General features: G+C 44.7%; 1 protein-coding gene and 1 pseudogene across 1 annotated transcript in view; one reads left to right on the top strand and one right to left on the bottom strand.

Moving 5' to 3' along the window:
• Nucleotides 1-13,349, top strand: part of Gpat3 (glycerol-3-phosphate acyltransferase 3) — a 56,054-nt gene that overhangs the window by 15,066 nt on the left and 27,639 nt on the right. The gene's annotated exons all lie outside the window — the stretch shown is intronic.
• LOC131920809 (cytochrome c oxidase subunit 7C, mitochondrial-like) lies at nt 3,665-3,830 on the bottom strand (annotated as a pseudogene).

Here is a 13,349-nt window from a genome sequence, read left to right on the forward strand (position 1 = left end):
CTGTCTGTAGACCAGGCTGGCCTCGAGCGTAGAGATCTGCCTGCCTCTACTGCCCAAGTGCTGGGATTAAAGGTGTGCGCCACCCCTGCCTGGCATGATAATTATGCTTTTCATCTTAGTTTTTTGACTTGTCCTTCGACTTTGTTTGTATGTTTTGATGGAACCAGTAAGTTCTTTGCTTTACTTTGATCATTTACATCTTGATTTTGAGACTGGTAATTTTTTCACGAGGGTGGGGGGAGGGCTGTTGGTCAGTTTTTTTTTTTTTATCACTATCACAAGACACCGGGTGGGTTACTCTACTCAGCTGTGAGAGCAGGGTGCGGCTCTAAGTTCCAGGAAGATCTGCAGGACAGTGGAGCTCAGGTGGTAGGTGGGAGGAGGAAGCCTCTCCCGTTGTGAGCCAGAAGCAGACCGTGACTCAGGGGTCTGTTTCAAGCTTGAACAACTCATAGCTAGCTACAAGTACTGTCACAAGGCTGCAGAAGCAGAGCCTTAGTCTCTTCCCAGGGCAGCAGCACCCTGATGACCCAGGAACTCATTTGAGGCCCCACCTCATAGAAGTCCACAGCGCTTCAGCGCTGCCACACTGAGGACCAGTCCCCTAACACAGGAACCTTTGAAGTTTACCCTTAAACTGCAGCAGAGACTAATCCCAACCATAGCGGAGACTAATCAGACTGCCTGGGAGTTAGAATTTAGAAGTTGAGATTTTATCAGGGTTTCATTCCAACTTCTAGTCAGATGTTCTCAAAGCGCACTCCTTGGAATACATTTTACTGCTGAAGGCTAATTGAGAATCCTGCACAAGAAATAAAACTGTAGGCTGGAGAGATGGCTCAGTGGTTAAGAGCAAGTAGATGACCCAAACGTCGTTCCCGGCACAAATATTGGGTGGTTCACAACCACCTGTAACTCCAGTTCTAGATCTGGAGTTACTTCTAGTTGCCACAGGCATCTGGACTCATGTGCACACACCACATACAGACACATAATGAAAAATAATTCAGATAAATAGTAAAGAAGTTTACAAAAAACCCACCACAACTCTTGTCTGGGATTGTATCTCAATGGTAGAGCATATACTTCATGTATGTGAAGCTCTCAGTTCAGTCTCCAGCACCCCCAAACCCCAGTAATAACACAGTCAGACTCTAGGGGGAATGTTTGGAGGCATTACATACTGTCCCTTCCTCTGGAAGAGTACTGTTGTGTGGTGACAAAGGTCTAGAAAAGTTCTGAGGTAAAGACTGTATTAGTTGGGCATGGTGGTGTGTGTTTGTAATCCCAGAATTCTGAAGGCTGAGGTAGGTGGTTGCATGTGTGGTGGTGGCCTGGGCTATGTAGCTAATCCTAGGTCAGCTTGAACTATGTTACTAAGACCTTGTTTAAAAAAATTGGAAAAACAAGAGTGCACACGTGAGAGAGAGAGAGTTTTTTTAAATTAAATTAAGCTTTCCCAGGGCTGCTTGACTGCAATCTTCTTTCTCCCATGCAGTCTATGACCCCTGTTAGCTTCTGGTAGAAACAAGTTAAAACCAGTCCTTGTTTATTTATGTGCCTAAAGAAACAGTTTCAGTGGGAGTAAGAATCCTGACAATCATTTCAGGCACTAGGTTCCTAGGAAGTCAAATTTTATAGGAATAGTGACTAAACAATAAGAAAGAATTAAATCATCAAATGGATCAAAAGTGTTTTCAAAAAGGCCCGGAGTGGTCTTTCACCTGCTCTGTAGCCTCTCTGATGGAGTGTTCGGTCTAGCCTTGCTGTCTATCACTTGGGGGGATTCCTGAGGGCTGAGACGGCTGTCTCTAACTAAGGAGCAAAGCTTTGTCTCCCCTCAGTGGTGCTGCCCACGTGGGGTGTTTTTTTTTTTTTTTTTACCTCGCCACCAAGGTTAGTTAACAAGGCCCACAAGAAGTTGAGGGGGTGTCCTGTCATGCACAGCACACACCCTCTCCCACTGCATTCAGTGAGCCTCCCAGAACACAGTGGGAGTGTATCCTCCCTTCCTGTCTTTCCCCTAGCTGTTGGAGGTGTTTACCATCCATGTACAGCTCCTGGCTTGGGCCTCAGAGGGCTGCTGGGCCAGTTCTGCATACACAGGAGACAGTAGCCAGCGCTGTGGAGGGTCTCTGAGGTCTCTTGCCCTCTTTGTGGCCTTGATGGGTACAACTGTGCCCCCCACATTCCAGCATCATCGATGGCTTAGAATTGACCTGGGCAATGGTTCCAGATGCTGCCACCAAGTTTTTACAGGAGTTTAAATGCTCACTCATTTCGAATGACTTGCCTTTATTTCCAGTTGCAGGTTTTTTTTTTTTTCCTAAATATAAAAAAAAAATGTAGAAAAATCTTGCCCCTCTTATTTAGAATGGAAAATGGTCAAATGGTCAGGTACTTTGTAAGAAATTTATCATCTGAAGGGTTGCACATGAGGAACTGTAGAAACTGTATGTTGTTGGGAGTTAGTTGGTAGATTGCTTGTCTGGCATACATGAAGCTCAGGCTTTGATCCCTAGCACCACACACACTAAGGAAGTGGCATACACTTGTAATCCCAAGCACTCAGGTTGATAGAGGCAGAAAGAAGAGATGGTCAAGATGTCTTTGACTAGAGTTTGAGGCCAGCTTGGGCTACACAAGACCCTCAAAAGAAAGAGGTGGAGAAAATATGTCATAATTTAGAATAGGCTAGCACCTATGAAATTTAATCCAGAGTGGCTGTCCTTTAGCTTGTGAAATCGGAATAAATTCTCTAAGTTATAGAGCATCTGTGACATTTAAACTTGGCGTGTATGGGATCCTAAGTTCATTAAAATGCGTGTCTGTTGGGAGATAGTCACCCGATAGGCTCCTGTGACAGGTGCTCAAATAGGTGAACAAGCAAAAGACAGTGTAAGAGGAGTTCTGCATTCTATGCTCATTTGTGTCTGCATTAATCCACATTAATCACAACGGCATGCCGTGCACCTCTGCCCCACTTCTGACTCTATGTTTAGGAAGCCTGGACTTATGGGGTGTGTGCCCTGTTGATCCATCCAGTGTTTGGAGTCATTAGGGAAATGGTGTCACAATCCTAGACAGACAGTAGAGGGTGACGAAACACTGAGTACTCATGTGCTTGGCTGGTGCAACCTTCCGGCTGCGGAGCATCGTGTCTCTGTACTGGAGCCAATAGAAGCACCAGTCGGTGCGGAGCCATCCAGCTCAGGCGAGGGTCACAGGCAGGCCGGGCCCCAGGCGGTGTGATTTTTGACATGCCTCTGAATTATTTGTCCCGATAATAATACATTTGGAGGACCTGCAAGGCACGGATTGGCTAGGGAGGGGTGGTAACTACGTATCTTCTGCACACTCACATGGATTGTTTCTGCTGCCTTTATTTAGGGAAACATATGTTTTATGACACACCAGGTCTCTCTACCAGTTCTGTGCCTTTCGTATTATATTTCTTCTGTGCTTTTACTATATAAGGCATCTGCAAGTGAACCTAGGGAAATATTATCTTCATGGAGAAGTCATTCTTTTTCTGTCTTTTTTATTTATGTCACTAGTTTATTTACAATTTTATTTAGTAATAAGAGTTTAAGAGTTTAATCCAATTTTCAGATCTCATCTCTTAAACAATCTTCATTCTGTTAAAGGGATGAATTAAATATCCTCATTTTTTAAGTAGCTGGTGCCTTACTATAAAGAGAGGAGTAGCAAATCCAGATCCGAAGCCATTTGTTTCACACCAAAAATGGCAAATTCTTCCCCAGGCCCTCCTCATAGTGGCTGTGACAGACCACAGAGGCGGTGAACCTCCACACACTCTGGCCCAACATGGTGCCGCTGGAAGCTCCTCAAGGGGCGTAGAGCTGGAAGGCGGAAGAAACGGCCTCACCACCATAGTCTTCTTTCTTCACGACCTCCTTTTTCCGTCTTTAGCCACATTCATTTTCCTGAGCTGGTTGTAGAAGATGGTGTCATTGATTGGGCTCAGGATACGCTCATGAGGAGGATCTTCCCTTGTCTGCATCTTCTTGGGATTAGAGGCCTTTCTCTCATTGTTAATATATAGGTGGAGGTTAACCCCTTCAAGTAACTGTTATATTGGCATTTAGTTGGTGGGAATATAATTACTCCCTTCCTGGGTATTAGCTTCACATGAACTAGCTACAGCCACAGGAGGAGGAAGGGAAAGATAGGGAGGGGTGGATGGCTTGGAACTAACTCTTCTATGTAGACTAGGATGGCCTCAGAAATCCACTTGTCTCTGTCTTCTGAGTGCTGGGGTTAAAGGTGTGTGCTACCTCACCTGGACACCCAGAAGAGTGGCTGGCCACACTCTTTGGGTCCTTCATTCCAGTACAACCTTAGGCTTGAATTGGTCATTTTTGGATTAGTGTAATTTCTTGTGAAATTTTAGTGGCAGCAAGTGAGTTGTAGTATAAGTGCATTATGACGCTGGGACTCCAGAATGGTTACCAAAGAGTCAGCTGTTGTGAGGGAAGTCGGCACTGATCTGCGAGTGAGACATCCAGGGCAAGTACTGTCCACACAGCTGGGCACAGCCATCTGGCCTTGCTCCTGAGAGTGTTTCTGGTCTTAGTTGAAACTGTTTGCTGTGAGGAATGCATTCGGCCTCCACAACTTCAACGGGCACAATGCAGGGAGATTTGGGGTTGCATAACCTACTGACAATTTAGCTCACTGATGTATTTCTTCTCTTTTCTTTCTTTTTTTTTTTTTTTTTTTTTTTGGTTTTTCGAGACAGGGTTTCTCTGTGTAGCTTTGCGCTTTTCCTGGGACTCACTTGGTAGCCCAGGCTGGCCTCGAACTCACAGAGATCCGCCTGGCTCTGCCTCGCGAGTGCTGGGATTAAAGGCGTGCGCCACCACCGCCCGGCTGTATTTCTTTTCTACTTTGAACCTCAGGCCCCCAGCCTTTTTGCCCATCTAAGCACTCAGCAGGAACCAAGTATTAGCCGGGCGGTGGTGGCGCACGCCTTTAATCCCCCAGCACTTGGGAGGCAGAGGCAGAATTAACCTCTGAGTTTGAGGCCAGCCTAGTCTACAGAGCAAGATCCAGGAAAGGCGCAAAACTACACAGAGAAACCCTGTCTCGAAAAACAAAAACAAAAAACAAAACAAAACAAAAAAGAACCAAGTATTAAGGTGAACCTAATGTGGTACAGAGAGACACTTGTTCAGAATTCAGGTTGCCTAATATTTCCTTCTGCAGTTCTTCCTATGAGGTATTTGACTAACTACATTGATACCCTGTATACACTAGTTATGAGACATTAATAACCTGTTAAATTCACAGGAAGTGTGGGAGAATATTTTGTTAACAAAAATTTTGAGAAATTTCATTTGTTTATAAACATTTATTTTATTCTGGGGAAGTTACTAAGTTGTTTTTTCACTTTTTGGTTTTTCGAGACAGGGTTTCTCTGTGTAGCTTTGCGCCTTTTCCTGGAACTTACTTGGTAGCCCAGGCTGGCCTCGAACTCACAGAGATCCTCCTGGCTCTGCCTCCTGAGTGCTGGGATTAAAGGCGTGCGCCACCACCGCCTGGCTACTAAGTTGTTTTTGATAGTCTGTTCTTTTTTTCCCTGGTGGTCCTAATGATCAAATTCAGGTCTCATGTATGTTAATCAGGTGCTGTAGCATTGTGCTATACCTTAGCCCGATAGGCTGTTTAAATTGGCTAAGTTGGTGTAAATACTATTTATTGTCTTGGTTTAAACTTGCTGAATACACACTCAGTACTTACTACCCTAAAGCATGGAGTATAATACATTTAATGGAGCACTCTTAACCTCTGAACCATCTCTCCAGTCCCTGTTAGGTTAGTTTTCAAAGCAGGGTGTGGTGGTTTAAATCAGAATGGCCCCCAGAGGCTCATATGTTTGAATACTTGATCCCCAATTGGTGGAACTGTTAGGGAAGGATTAGGAGGTGTGGCCTTGTTGGAGGAGGAGGTGTGTCACTGGGGGGCAGACTCTGAGGTTTCAAAAGCCCATGCCATTCCGTTGTCTTTCTCCCTGTCTCATGCTTGTGTCTCAAGATGTGAGCTCTCAGCTCTGCTCCAGAGTCTTCCTTGTCTGTCTGCTGCTTTACTCCCATCCATGATGGCCATGGACTCTAACCCTCTGGAACTGTGAGCCTCAAGTGAACTCTTTCCTCTGGAACTTGCCTTGGTCATAATGTCTTATCACAGCGATAGAACAGTAACTAAGACATGGGTTTAACTCTACAGCTCGGTCTGGTCTGGAATGCAGATGTAGTTCAAACTTGCCTCATATTCATCATGAGTTTTTTTTTTTTTAACATAGATGAATAGAAATGGGTTAATTTAAATGTAAGAGCTAGTTAACAGTAAGTCTGAGCTATCAGCCAAGCATTCTGGAATTAATATAAGATTTTATATGTTTATTTGGGTCCACACAATCAGCATAGGAAAACTTGGTCTCTGTTTACAGTTGTATACTAGTGGATATTAAGCTATCAGGATAAGATGAGTGGACATGATGTGCCTGTCAAATTGCTTTCTAAATAACTAGTCCTTTACCACACACTAGTGTTCTGTGAGCTTTAGTCAAAGATGCTTCTCTCTGCAGCGATCAGCAGTGGCTGCAAAGACACATTCATAACTGGTCAAGGTCCAGAGAATAGATGACAGCGATAAATGGGACGTCTGTCTTCATCCCCCTCCCGGGCTCGGGAAACACTGAGATAGAAGGAGGAATAGAAAGGACACATGAGTCAGAGGAAGACAGGGGGAAGTGTGGAAAGCTGACTCCGGGCATGACATGGCTTTGAACTCACAGCAGTTGTGATTACCTGGACAAGATCTCCCTGAGATTGGGCCTGCCAACACCTGTCAAGGATAGGGAAGGGGCTCACGCCTGAGGATCTATGGTTGATGAGGGAGTAGAAACTCAAGTTGACAACCTATCTAGCACAACTACCTACCGAGTGAAGCTGGAAATTGTTCTTTAACTCACAGTCCACGGTCTTGTAAGATATTGAGCTTATCCAAACTCCAAGTGTGGATGAACCAGGTGACCTTGACACAAGTGTATGCGATGAGTGCAAACATGGAAATGACCCATTTTCACTTCAGCGGGACTGTTTATTTCCAAGGTCTTGCTCTAGCACTGTATAGTAGCCAGAGCGGATTAACTAGACTTACATGGAGAGAACAAAGTGGATAAATCCCAACGTTAAGAGAAAAGAAAATAATGTACTGTGATCACATTTCTTTAAAATTTCCTGCCACAGGGGCTAAGAGTGTGCTGCTCAGAGGTACAGTGCTTAGCATGTGAGAACCCTTGAGGGTTGGGTTTACTTTAAAAAAAAAACTTTTATTTTTCTAGGACAGATTTCTCTGTATAGCCCTGGCTGTCTTGGAACTCACTATGTAGACCAGCCTGCCTTCACCTCCTGAGTGCTGGGATTAAAGGCATACACAACCATGTCCAGCATGAGAATCCTTGAGTTTAAATCCAAGCACACACACACACACACACACACATGCACGCACGCACGCATGCACACACGCACGCATGCATGCACGCATGTACGTACGTACGTACGTACATTAAAATTTACCATGTTTGGATACTACATATTTATGTAAACATTTGCAGATAAATATGGAAATGAGAAATACTGCAAGAGAGTGGTCTTCTGGGAAGGAGATGGCAAGGTAGGGATTTAGCTTTAGCTTTTTCTGTAAAGGTATCTGAAGCTGGGCCTGGGGAGGTGGCTGGCTCAGTTGGTAGAGTACTTACCTAACATGCATGAAGCCTCAGGTTCAATCCCCAGCAACTCACAGACTGGGTGTGGTAGTGCATTCCTTCTCCTGCTTCCTGGCCCTCAGCTTTGAATCACAACTCTGACAAATGGCACTCGGTAGTCTTACAGGAATGGAAACTAGGTACTTGTCCCAGGGGTCAGACTTGGTGCTTACCTCCTTCAAAACACACCTGCCTTCAGCCTGAGTGGTGTCTAGAATTTAAACCTGAGGAACAAAGGCATTGTTGACAGAAAGGTATTACTTGGGGAGTTGGGCTTGTGAACTTCCACTCTGTAAGTGTTTTAGACTGGGTGACTCTTTGTTGTGGGGAGCAGTCTCCTACTTGTAAGATACTTAGCAGCATTCCTGCCTGATGCCTCTAGATAATAGCGGGGCACGCCCATCTGACAACCTGGAAGGTGTGCTGATCCTCCCTTGTCCGCCCGATCCTCGGCTACCACAGTAGTGCATTCAGCTATTAGTGTGCACCATTGTTAACATGGCTGACTTTTGTGTCCAGCAGAGCTTGGTTTCTAATTTTCAGTGGTTGGTTTGGGGAAGAGCGGGATGACAGGACAATGTGGGTGGAAGAGGATTGGCTATGTGAGTAGCATGTTTAACAGAGATCACTGGCACGCAAGGCAGTGTGCTCCTAAGGAAAGGTGGAGGCAGGTTAGGCCCTCCCGAACTTTAAAGTAGAGACTTGCGTGCCTCTGGCTTATTAGGTTCCGAATGTCCGTGTGTCTGCTGGCCCCACTCCCAGACTGATCATTTGAAATGTTTGCTCCCAACACGATGCACATTATTTGTATGAGAGCCCCCACTTTGCTGATGAGGAAACTGGGGGAGGAAGTTCCAGCAGCTCGATCCAGATCGCACCACCGGTCAAGGCCGTCTGAAAAGGAACCCGGATCTGTCCTGTGCAGAAGTGTCCCCCCCCCCCCCCCCCCCCCCCCCCCCCCCCCCCCCCCCGCCTCTAGAATCCTGCCGTTCTTCCTGTGCCTCTGGTCAGCACCAGCTTCTCATCCAGCTGGTGGAGGCGACTCTCCTAAGAATGGCACCTCCTCTGCCCCTGTTGCTGTGACCTAGCGAGAAATGATCGTTTGCCTCCCTCACTCCTTTCCCGATGTCTCGTGCATCACCCTGGGAACCCCTGACTGATGCATCTTTTGGTATCCCAGGGGGAATGGCTGGCTGGAGTTCCTGCACAGCTTCAGGATGGAGCTGATGACCCTTCATCCAGCCCCAGGGGACAGGTGTTATTAGTTACGCCATGACCACGGCGATCTCCAGAGAAGAGTTTATTGGGTTTACTGTTTCAGGGGGCTAAGAGTCCATCTTGGCGAGGAGCATGGGGGCAGGCGGCAGGCATGCAGGAGCAGGAAGCTGAGAGATTGTACCTTGAACAGGAAGCAGAGTGAACTGGAAGGTGGGGGCAAGGCTTTAAACTCTCAGCAGAGCCCCAGGAACATACTTCCTCTAGTGAGGTGGCACTTCATAAACTTTCCTGAACAGTGCCACCAGCTAGGGACCAAGTGTTCAAATGCCTGAGCTTATGGGGCATATTTCTCATTCAAACCACCACAAGAACTAACGGTTAGAGTAATCCATTGTAGCTAATGATCTAATTAATCATGCCTGTCTAATGAATCCTCCATGAACCTCCAATGAACGGGGTTCAAAGAGCTCCCCGGATTGCCAAACACCTATAGGTATTGGGATGGAGGCATGTCCCCCATTCCAGAGGACAGAGAGAGGTGCCCATGCTTAAGACCCTTCTGAATCTTGTCCTATGTGTTCCTTCTGGATGTTCACGTGTATCCTTTAAAATGTTCCTCTAGTAATCAGTGGTGGCAAGTAGAGTATCCCTGAGTTCCGGCGGTCATTCTTACAGATTGATGAACCTCAGAAGGGATTGATTTTGGGAATCCCTACCATAGCCAATTGATATGGTCACCTGAAGTGGTTTTATGATGTTGAACTCTTAATCACTGGTGTCTGACTTTGACTCCACAACTTCAATTCCAGCACTGGGGAGACAGATCTCTGTGAGTTTCAGGCCAGCTTGGTCTACATAGACTTCCAGGACAGCCAGGGCTAATTAGAGAGATCCTGTTTCAAAAAGAATATTTAACATTGGGCTGGGCATGACCATGCACGTCTTTAATCCCAGTACTCTGAGACGGATCTCTGAGTTTGAGGCTAACTTGGTCAACACGGTGAATTCCAGGTTAGCCAGAACTCATAGAGAGACCCCGTCTCTCAATTTTTCATGTTATTTATAATTGAGGACACTACAAATGTATACCAAACCATAAAGTCTAACATGTTTTCTTCTTGCAGAATTTCTTGTTTAATTGAGTTAACTATGTAGAAAGCAACATAGTGAGTGTGGGCTGTCAGCCAGAATAAAAATAAACAGTGTATTGAGCGAGTTGCTAAATTGGAATCTTGCCTGTTATTTCAAATGCTTGTTGATTTCTCTGTGGTGTTGACTGACAACTGATTATAATGTCTACAACCCATTCCTGCCTTTCATACTTCAAAACACGGGGCTAATTCCATAGAAATACTCATTTGGGTTAAAAAGTTTCACATTTTATGATGTCTTATAAATATCCTCCACAGAGCATACAATGACTAAAAAGGAAGTAGATTTTCCTCAGTTTTCAATAAAAAAAAGTAAATTTCTAATACTTCTAGCTTAGCATGAGTTTTAGTCTGTTTTGGCTTATATACCAAAATATGGTAGTTTGGATGGTTTAGAAGCAACAGAAATTTATTTTCACACTTTCAGAGACTTGACAGTTCTGTTCAAGGGCCATAGACAAGGGCCTTTTCACCATGTCCTTAGGCGGCAGAAGGGACGAGGGACTTTCCTGAGGTCTTCGTGTGTGTGTGTGTGTGTGTGTGTGTGTGTGTGTGTGTGTGTGTTCCATGTGGAGGCCAACGGTCAACATTAAACAACTTTCTCAGCTGCCTTCATCTCATTTACTTATTTATCCATTTATCTATCTATCTATCTATCTATCTATCTATCTATCTATCTATCTATCTATCTATCTACCTACCTACCTACCTACCTACCTATCTATCTATCTATCTATCTATCTATCTATCTATCTATCTATCTATCTATCTATCTATCTATTTTGTGATAGGGTCTCTCATTGAACCAGTAATCTACCATCTAGTGAGGCTAGCCAGTGAGATCCAGGAATCTTTACTGACTATAGTCATATAGTCTCTATCTTTGGGATCTCAACTGAGGTCCTCATGATTGCCATCTCCCAGCTCTCTGAGGGACATTCTCAAGGACTCCACCCTTGTGACCTAATCAGCCTCCAAATGTCCCATCTCCAAATATCCTCACATTGGGGAATAGATTTCAATGTGTGGATTTTATGGGTATATAACCATTTATTCTATAACAGTAATTTTGTCTGGGTCTTGAAAACCAAGGGATACCAGCAGAAAATAACTTAATTATAAAAAGAAGTGTGTGTGTGTATGGTTGGTTGGTTATTAACAGATATATAAACCATGTAAAAATAAGACAATAGAAGGTACATTTACTGTGTTTAAGCATTTGAGTCTTTTCATTCTTAGTAAGAGGGTCAACAAACCCATTCACCATCCATCACCCTGCAGATACTAATTGATGAGATCTGTTACTAAACCAAGATGTAGCCTCATCATTCATATGCCAGTCCTGCAGACAGATGTCACAGGTAGCTAATTTGGTGCTGACTTTCCTGATGAAGCCTTGTTCTAGCTCGTAGATGATGTCACCAACCTGCTGAGTAACTGGTTTGGGCACATAGTTGGTTTCATTGTTTGAGGTTATATTGATCAGTTTGACATAATCGAAAGTACAATGGAGTTGATTGAATGCTCTTAAATTAATCATGCTTTTAAACAATATAGGAAACAAATAGAATTTAAAGTCATGTTGGAGGCTGGGAGTACAACTAAGTGGTTGAGCATATACTTAACTTGCCCAAGGCCCTGGGTGCCATACTTACTATAAAAAATTAAACTAAATCTTGGTGGTTTTGATAAGCGAGTCATTGACCTGGGGGGCTTCATTTTACCTTATTTACCCAAGGATGATGATGCAGAGGACATTGGGGTCCCCTCTCCGAGTTCTTAGTCTTATGAATAAAATAAGAATGGATTTAAATGTCAGTAGGAGGACAATTTTTTTAGAGTTTAAAAGAAAAACATCCAAGCCAGTTGGTGGTGGCCCACACCTTTAATCCCAGCACTCGGGAGGCAGAGCCAGGCAGATCTCTGTGAGTTCAAAGCCAGCCTGGTCTACAGAGCAAGATCTAGGATAGCACCAAAACTACACAGAGAAACCCTGTCTTGAAAAACACACACACACACACACACAAAAAAAAAAAAAAAAAAAAAGAAAAGAAAAAAAAAAGAAAGAAAAAAGAAAAACACCCCAGTGCAGACAAGCTGTAAATCTCAGCAGCTGCCTGGAGGAGGGGAGCAGAGAGAAAGAGGAAAACACAGCCAGGCCGTTTAGGCCAGCATGGATGTCAGACAAGCAGCCACATAGCAGTGAGGGTAGCTTTGTTAAAAAATAGTAAGGAAGCCAAATTATCAGGGAAAACATACTTGGGTTCCGGCCAGCATCTGGAAGAAAGCGATGGAAAAACGAAAAAGGAAAAGTTGTACATTTCTAAGCCAGGCCTGAGAAGCACCTCATGGCTGCTTGGTCTGTAGGGGCAGGATTTCGGGGAAGGGAAGGATAATGTCTCCTGAAAGGGAAATTATTCCATCTGTCTCTTGTGCGGTTTAGATGAGCCCACCTGCCCAGGTGATTGACCCAGCCAGGAGAATGTTAGGTAGGTATCCAGGGCAGGCATCCTGTTCTCTCGACCAGAGGACCCCCCCCCCCCCCCGCCCCCCAGTCTTCATTGATACTCTTTTAACAATGATGCTATTTACATAATAGAGAAAGGCTTGCCACAACATGTCAGAGGAAGGAAAATGGACAGCCACTGGTGAAAAACTAGAACCTAGAAAGATGCCAAGATGGCTCCCACAGCTCCAAGGCTCAAACATGCTGCTGGAGAAATATCCCTCACTGAGAACCATGGCTGCTAGGCAACTCCACATACCTAGCAGTCTTAGCCTGCACTGTGGTGATGTTGGGCGTGTCCTTACATAACTGTAGCTTCAGTATGGGGTGGTGTTTACCAGTATCTAAGTGTTAATGAGAGCCAGGCAATGTGTCATTGAATTCCACAAATGTATGCATACAATTAATTTGAGAAAGACAGTCCCTAAGTGCTTCATGGGATGGAATCATTTTGGATGGATGAATTGATGTTGAACCTGCCTTGTAAAGACGATTTTTTTTTTTTTTTTTTTTTTGGTTTTTCGAGACAGGGTTTCTCTGTGTAGCTTTGCGCCTCTCCTGGAACTCACTTGGTAGCCCAGGCTGGCCTCGAACTCACAGAGATCTGCCTGGCTCTGCCTCCCAAGTGCTGGGATTAAAGGCGTACGCCACCACCGCCCGGTGGGATGATTTTTAAACTAGG

This window comes from Peromyscus eremicus, chromosome 10 (assembly GCF_949786415.1).
Source record: "Peromyscus eremicus chromosome 10, PerEre_H2_v1, whole genome shotgun sequence".
In the NCBI taxonomy this organism is placed as follows: domain Eukaryota; kingdom Metazoa; phylum Chordata; class Mammalia; order Rodentia; family Cricetidae; genus Peromyscus; species Peromyscus eremicus.